Source organism: Ixodes scapularis, unplaced genomic scaffold (assembly GCF_016920785.2).
Source record: "Ixodes scapularis isolate PalLabHiFi unplaced genomic scaffold, ASM1692078v2 PGA_scaffold4__175_contigs__length_147842914, whole genome shotgun sequence".
NCBI lineage: Eukaryota > Metazoa > Arthropoda > Arachnida > Ixodida > Ixodidae > Ixodes > Ixodes scapularis.
The window spans coordinates 37,265,079-37,273,629 of record NW_024609879.1 but is presented as its reverse complement, the minus strand read 5'-3'; the positions used below and the strand labels follow the sequence as shown (position 1 = coordinate 37,273,629).

The following is an 8,551-nucleotide window of genomic DNA, read 5'->3' as shown; positions in this document are numbered from 1 at the left end:
AGGTGGAGCATGTCCCTCTCTTCTTAACGTTCAACAAACTATAGGTGCCAAATCCTCTGGTTATTTTATGTAATTAATTTACTCATGAAACGAAGCCGGATTTTCACGAGGATACTGACACGAGCCGTCCCGCTTTGTATATTACAGGCAAAGACATTTGCAGTCTACCCTACGGATTCTGCTACTTCTGGCAATTCTGACCATCGCTATTCGATTCTTCACTTTCTAGTTTCAAAGAGCACGGGTAACGTTTGCAAACACTTAAACTCCCTACCGCGAATATGATAATTCCTACACTAACCACGATATACTTATACTTCGAAGTTCTGTCACGGTAAATTAAGAAAGAAGGGGAGTCATCATGTCACGTTACTTTAACGTAGTTGCTATCAAGAAGAACTTGAATTATTTAGAATACTTAACCTGGAAACAATGTTTGTTTTTATCGATTCAGGCACAGGAACTTATTTTATTATTTGAATGTACAGCATAAATTTGGTTTAATAAACATAGTGTACCAAGCACTTTTATTTGTATAATCAGCATGTTATATTTTTATTTATAAAATAATGAAAATAAATAAACATTCATATGCTCTGAAGGCAGACATATGTTCTGTGGTGTATCGACTTCAGGGGCATGCTCTAAAAATTATACTGGTAAGAAATAATCTGTTTTATACAAAGATGCTGGTAGAGGGATATTTGGGAATGTTTCCAAAATTCTAGGTAGGAAATATTAAACATAAAATTAAGATTCCTTGTAGTAAGATTTAAATCCCTATTGAGAATAAGTCTAAAGGGCCCATCAACCTTGAAGGATTATGGGACCTCGCAGGCCTCCAATACCCTTCAGAATTACGCTACAGAAAAACCCTTCAGGAATACCATAGAAAAACCCTTCAGCCCCAGAGCCCTTCAACCCCTCAGACCCTTCTCCCCAAACCCCTTACTTAGCCAATCAACCTTTTAGACGCCCAAATGACTGTGAACCATAGACGAAAATGCAGTTCAAAACGTTATTGAAAGTTTATTGCGGACATTTAGTTGTACATGCATATTATAACTCAAAAAGATGATAAGAACCAGCATTACATCATATCGAACAGGGACAACTGAGTTCTTTATAACAAAAAAAGAATATTTCAAAGTACTCACAATGCCGCTGGGTAAATTCTTGATGTATGGTAGTTCAGCTAATAAAACCGAGCAGGTGCACCTCACGGACACTTACGCAGTTCCAGTAAGCACGTTTAGCGAAAACAACGAACTCGCAAGCATCACCCGCCACCGTTGAGAAATCCTGAGCACAGTCACGGTTTCGCCCATGATTCCGTCGCGGCGGCGTTTTCGACATATTTTTTGTTCGCTGGATGCTTCTGAAGCCGGACGGACGAAGAGGCTCAAGGAACAAGGCCGGACAGCGGCCTTCATCCGCCGTCTCAGTACCCGCAGTGCCATGTTCCCGGTCCACAGGCACAACATGTGGTGGGACGCTGACCCCGACTGCCAGTCTTGCGGCACTTAGGCCGACAACGGCCACCATCTCCTTGAATGCGCTGAACACGGTGGCGCTCGAGCGGTGCTGAAGGCGGCCAACGCCGAACTGGGGTTCACCTGCGGAACCAAAGAAAAAACTGCACGGATCAAAACAGACCAATGTGCGAGCCCTCAAAGCCATGCTCACCTTCCTGGAGGAAATTGGTTCCCTCCAGACATCCGCGGCGGCGGCGGCGGCAACAAGCTGACCACCCACGAGCCGAGAGAATATGAATATGCTGGCCTCCCGGCTTACCACTCTCTCCCGCCGACCACTGTAGACGCGGCCCTGCCCCCTCACCCCATCGCCGGGTAGAGAGAAGCTCAGTGTGGGTTGCTGTTGCTATTCGTGTTCTTGACGACTAAAAAGAGGACCTCCGACTCTGGTAAGAAACAAAAAGGTTCTGTTTATTTTCTACTTTTTGGGGACCGTCCCCCGTGGAGGAACCTGTTCCCGGGACGAGTCGCTCCCTCTTCGCCTTTGCCATCTTCCCCGCGTCCTTGTTTCTGGGCAACGCGCTGCTCTCGGCTTGCCCCTTTTTGCAATTTTCGTGCAAAAAGCTTTGCTTGTTGCACGGATCTCGCCTCGAGCGGATAGGATTTCGTTTGCCTCAAAACGCCGCTCGGCCAACACCAGTCGGCCCGCGGCTCGTCAATTTTCCACATCTGGCGGTCGCTACCAGTGGCCTCCTTGGTGACCGAACACCCGGGCATTGACAGACGGTTTCAGGAGCCCACTCGTGCCTGAGAGAATGGCAGTAATAAAAATTTGACCGTACACACATACGATCGGCGATCTCTAAATACTTGTTTTTCCCCCATCGCGAACAAGTAGCTATGTTCTAATTCTGCGAAGTGTGTTTTCTCCACCTAAGCCGTGGCCCTACGGACATCTCAAGAAGCCTGAAGGCTTCACCGACCCCATTAGAAAAGTTCTTGACAGGCTTTCAGACATTTCAAGGCATTGTAAAAGGTACTTCAGACATTTCAGGAGAGCCTCTGACGGGGCCAACGAACCTACAAGGAAATATCGGTGCCCCCTTCAAACATCTCAGGAATTCCTGAAGTCCGCTTCGCACCCTTTAAAAAATTTTGGAGTCCCCCTTAGAGCGATTTTCAATAGGATACCACATAGTAGGATTACGAGATATTTTTTCCCCTGTTTGTTTTTCAAGAACGCGCCTCGTCGCACCGTTTCACCTATTTCGCGGCTACTCGACTTCAATTTAGAATAAACCACAGCAGATGCTACGGGATCTCTTTGCCTATCAGGCGCCAGAAAGGTTGCGATGCTGCGAGGGAGGAGCGCCGAGCACTGGAACGGCTCCGCAGGAGTTTGCAAGGTAAAGTATTCTCAATGAGAAATCAGCCCCTTGCAACATCAGCAAGCTAACGGTGCTCGAAATTCCCACGCTTACATTTCAGCAGAGCGAGCGTGTCAACCAGATCGATCCGCACTCGGCTCTCGTGTCAAGACTGCTGCGTCGTTGCTCTGTCGAGCTCAGACACTCGAAACAGCTCTCTCGAGACTGCATGCGCGTCAAACAAACGAGTCTATAGCGCGATATAGTGTCGTTGCAAAGTGTCAACAGTAGTACTCACCACGACAAGGCGTAAGCAGCGGCGTTTTGTCCGTTGACGCCCAGGTCGTGAACGACAAAATCTACATGCGAAATAATTTTTAACACCCGAAACAAATCTATAATTACTTAAGCGTAAGTTGGGCGTCATTTTAGGGACGTCCGATTATCTTACTATTCTGCGAATTCCTCAAATAGGCAAGTGCTGTTGCTGATTTTTTTATATCTGAAATATAAAATTTGTTACCTCCTGGAGCCAGAACTCTCCTTTGTTGTCATCATGGTGTCTGATTTATTTTGTTTACTTAAGTTATGGCAATCTTTCTATATTTAAAGAATTTAGGATTAGATTGTTTTAAAATGGTACAGTTTTTTTTTTAATGTAGGAACCGTCGCGGAAAAAAGGCTGTTACTAGAGTGCTGCTAAATCTATGGCACAACTCATTTCTGGGTAATATTTTTTCCTTTGTGATTTCAGTTCATTTATAAGCATCTTGTGCAGAAAGACGACGCAGTTATTTCTGCATTTTACTTGAGAATGTGGGTCATACGGCGAAAAACATAGGATCTTCATAGATCCCGTTTTTGGTTAAAATTTGGCCTGGGCAGTAAATGGGGACTCCAAAAATTAACCTTCTTGCTGCTGTCCAGTTCTCACAGTATTTACAGCAGAGTAGACGCTATGCGTATTTTAGGCCAATGGTGTTTTCTGTTACGGTCACGCAACTATATTCTCCCTGCGGCCAGAGCACGGCACCTGCAAGAAGGACACTGCTTGGCTAACCACTAAACTAGCATCCACTGCACTCTGATCTTTAGAACTAACTCAAAAGTACCCAATGACAAATCCTCTCGCGATGTTCAGTGTTGGAATGCCCCTTGAAGATAAGACTTTTGTGGGCGCACCTCCTGCAGACCTTGAAGAAGCACCTGCTTTTCGGGCTGGGGAGAAGGAGGCAGGTGAAATACTGGAGCAAAGGGATGTATCCTCCTCACCTCTCCAGCAACCCATCTGCTTCCTCCTCCCCAGCATTCCTTTGACTCGCCGTCAACCCTTAGCTTCGGCCTGTGTGACAAGCGTTGATTTCAATGTACTCGAAGTGTACCAGAGCAATGAGTGTTCGAAAAGTCCTACGCGTATGTCGGCAACAAGCGATTTCTCCACAGAAGTCACAGAATTTCTCGTGGTGTGGTTTGGTTTTTAAAATGGCAGCTTGTACCGCATTGTTTTGAATCTTGAAGAGCCCTTTCATCGCGTTTTTTTTTTGTGTGATTGTTCTGCAGTGCCGAAATCGACATATATCTCGGAATACATATTTCGTGTCCGCTAAGTTTAAGGTAAGTGCGCTACGACTCACTTGTTGGCAATGATTGACCGTTCTTCTACGGGTACTCTTCCAGATTATCTATAAATTTAGGCAGTGTCTATTCTCCCGACAGCCGGTACAATAATTTTCCTGTAATTCTACGGGCAGTGGCCTGCCATTAGCTGCTCTGAAGTCATGCGACAACTGCTGGTAGTATGCGGGCTTTCTTGTTCGTCCGGTATTTTGTGGAAACACGTTTCATAGAAATCTTTTCGTGGATACACGTTTCACGGACACGTTTCGTCGACACTAACATATCACCGAGACTCATTACGCGAATTGCACGCTGCAGGGACGTTATGTCTTGGGTGTGTCACTGGCCGGCAAGCCGTCCACAAAGCTTCACGGCGACATTTTGCGACGGCTCATTACAAAAACTTTAACCCTACAAGCCATTTGCGGGAACAATCTGGGGAAACTTCTTACCAAGAGGAAGAAAAAGGAAAGCTAATCATAGCTGCCTGTAAAACAACCTAGCGATGAATCGTCGTACGGTGAACTGATTGCAGTGCCAATGAGAGGCGCCGGCCGATATAATTTCGGTGAAATTATTTTTTTTACTGCCGGGGGAACAGTCAATATAGCCTAGAATCGCCCCGGGTCTTGTTTGCTTTGCAATCTTTTTAGATGTATGAAAGCTTAGTAGTACGTCTGTACATTTCGCAGATCCTTTGCACGTTTATACTTGTGTACCGAATATGCTGTGTGTAATAAACTTCTAGGAGTTTTGAAAGCAATCTTTTGTGTCTGTTTTCCTGCCTGTTATACTAGTGCGAGTACATTTTTCTGCGCGTTTGTTCAATGTTTCAAATAGGTTGATTGAATTTGGGTCGTCGTAAATAAGTTTGAGATATCCAACCTTTCAGACAGTACGCATATCGGGTTAACGAATAACTTGCCTGGGTGCCAGATGCTAGCTTGAGAGCGATTCATTTCAACAAGCATTGGTTAGCGAAGAGGATACCGAGCCTATGCATCTGTTAGAGCAAGTGAGCCAGCCTGCCTTTCGTGGCCTGATCGCGTGTATTCATTAGCTTTTGCGTGATATACTTATTTGCATATTTCAGAAAGAGCTGATGGTGTAGCCCCTCATCCTTAACTTATGACGATTTGGTTGAAGTTGCGGAATAATTTCTGGTCTATAGTGAGCCAAGCTCTTAAGAACATCGCCACGCTACAGGAACGAGTGAACTTATGTAGCACCTTGGACGTCGTCAATTAACGCGAAAAAAAGAACTCGTCGCCACAGCCGGATTGCAAACAATATTTGAGAAAGAGTGAGATGCCTGGGGGGGGGGGGGGGGGTGCATACGGTCATATCTTTTTTAAAAGACAACCCGCATGCGGATATTTTTGCATAGATAACCGAGTCCTTCGGTAAGTGAATTTTAAGTACCGCTAATTATTTGAGAAATCGCGTTCATATTTGTTTTGCTTCAACTTTACTCAAAAAAGAGAAAGCGGCCGTTCATTCCTACATTCCTTTTAGCTTCTTGATGCACCAGATGCTCAAATAATATAATTTTTACTTTAATAGCTTGCATTTCCCTCTACCAGTTCATATTTCTGCGAGCTGTACCACTTGCGTTACAACCTTGAAAAATATCAACAGTATCAGTCGGAAAAAAAAAACGAAGCTGCGTTGATTTATATAAAAAATAAAGTAAACCCTTCCTCGAGCGACGATTTTGTTTCTTGTTTATTTTAGAATATTCCAAAGAATAAGGCAATGCACAGGCGTTTTTTTTTATATAATGAGAGCACGTACAGTGCTTGCAAGCATTTTAGATCAACAAGCATCGAAGAAAATATTTAGATTGAAAAGGTGTCGCGTTCCTTTTATTTGGGTTCATTTTAAAGCATCCACCTCCACTACATTCCGGCAGTCTCCGACGCCGTACCGAAGGTACTAAAGGCTTCGATTTTCCATTCGTGACAGTAAGCTTGTGGAAAGTGAAAAAAAGTTGCAACTGAACATCGTTGCACTGTCCCTTCAACTAATTTTGTTTTTACAGTTGCAGTCCGGGAAAATATTAAGGGTGGGACCACGGACTATTTGTCGTCCCACGGACGACTGAAATGGATGTCGCAACCAGCGTCGTAAGACGTAGTACCGTATTTTCTGGGATACAGTCCACACCCGGCCTATAGTCCGCAGGAGGAAATTTGGGGTCAAGAGTAAAAGTTCTTGCCTAGATAGCCCGCACCCGGTGCATAGTCCCCCTGCCGTGCATAGTCTACACCTGGTGCTTTGTAGACACAAACATCTTCTCATACATGGCGCACCTCAACAAATGTCTGCTTTCTTAGCTCACAAAGAAGCTTGTATTATACACAAATCATCATTAACACACTCTTTCATTCACAAAATCCGTCTCGTCGCCTCATAAAGGACGATCTTGACAAACAAAATTCCTGTATCGACTGCACGCGTAGCCAGTCCGCACAGCCTATGTTTTCAACTTTTCAACATGCATAGTCCGCGGGCTATGACCCGGAATATGCTGCACACAAAAAGTCAAATAAATATTGAGAAATCTTGCAGCAGCTTCGCGTGTCATTAATATGTAAAGGTTTCTGGAGTCAAGGTCTGAAACTTGACGTCCCGAAAATCTGACTGTCTTCTGAGGAACGCCCCGATTTCCTGGCAGTTTGTGATAAATTAGATATGAAGTGTACAACTACAGCTGCTTTCCATTAGTCACAAGCCGATAGTCAGTGGCCAGTGGCTTGCCAATGTTTAATGGCCAGGGACTGGTCAAAACTGAATTGCCACTGGCTCGCCGAAAGTGCATGACCAGTGACTGACCTAAAATGAATGGCCATCAACTGGCTTAATGTTAACGGCCAGTCACGAGACAAGGACCAAAACACTGCTTTTTCGAAGCACTTTGCCCCGTCTTGGATCATCGAAAATCTGGTTGGCCGTAGTGTACTTGCCTGGCGATGGCCCATTCACAACGTGCTGCTTGGGATGTCTTCTTTATACCAACCTAAAGTCAAAGGCACTAGTTAATTAAAGTAATCAAGATGCCGGTGGTGCTGATTTCGACTCAGTTGTGTGTAATATGTCAGTGGAAAATTAAATGTAACCATACATTTTATTGAGTCAATTTAAAATGAATCTGTTGAATAGTAACACGAATTAATCAGATATGTAATCCAATTAGCTGTACTTGAAGTCGCACGTTGTCAATATTATTTCAAAGTAATCGACTGGGTAACGAAACTTGCTTCTATGAAGTTGTTTGTCTCAATAATAGACTATATAGCCAAAACAATATCACAAAGTCAAATGAGCTTCTAAAAAGTTATATTTTTGTTAATATTTCTTTTAAGTGATCAACAGAGTCATAAGAATGTTTCTTGAACTTTTATCATGTAAATTAAATTAATGATAGGTCGAAGTAAGGAAAAGTCGAAAAACAAACGGCGATTCAGCTGAAGCTAACCGAAAGTCAAGTGCACCACTAATAACTCCAGCTTTCCAAAAAAGTAATAAACATGTCAATCGTGCGACTAGTCAACCAAGTGATCGAAATAATAATAAATATATCAGTAGTTCCCAAGAAGACCTAATTGTATAAAGAATTAGTCTAATTTATCAAAATAGCAAGCAAAACACGACCACTAAAGACAAAAAAAAACAAAAAAAAAACACCTGCATGTATATATTGTGGATTAAATTGACTTGCCCCGGGAATTGGGTGGTACTAAGATTTAATTGAATGGCGCTTGGACTCAATTGACTTGCACTATGATTAATTTGACCAGTATTTAGATCGAAATGGGCGGGAAAACCCGTAGATTGGTATGCGCCCAAAGTTTTGAGACCGTCTTGCGATTTGGCAGTTTTGCTCGATGAAAGGTTTCATAGATGTGAACCACCCCGAGCAGATGGCAGAGCTCTCTCAGCGCGAAGAAGTGATTGTCTTATTTTTTAGTTTTGAGATTAATGACCATTTATGCGACCGGTAGGGGAAACAGGCGCTTTTTCCAGCCGGCGGGGTTGGTACATTTACTGTTGTATGCTCTCGCCATTGGTAACTCAATCCAAATTCACTTT

General features: G+C 43.7%; 1 long non-coding RNA gene across 1 annotated transcript; it reads right to left on the bottom strand.

Annotated features, from left to right (window-relative positions):
• Nucleotides 1–1,575: 1,575 nt before the first annotated feature.
• LOC115319718 lies at nt 1,576–4,273 on the bottom strand. Its single transcript, XR_005717647.2, has 3 exons — nt 4,025–4,273; nt 3,141–3,201; nt 1,576–1,616 (listed from the first exon to the last, which is right to left on the bottom strand). It is a non-coding gene; the product is annotated as an uncharacterized LOC115319718 (long non-coding RNA).
• Between the last annotated feature and the right edge of the window lie 4,278 nt (nt 4,274–8,551).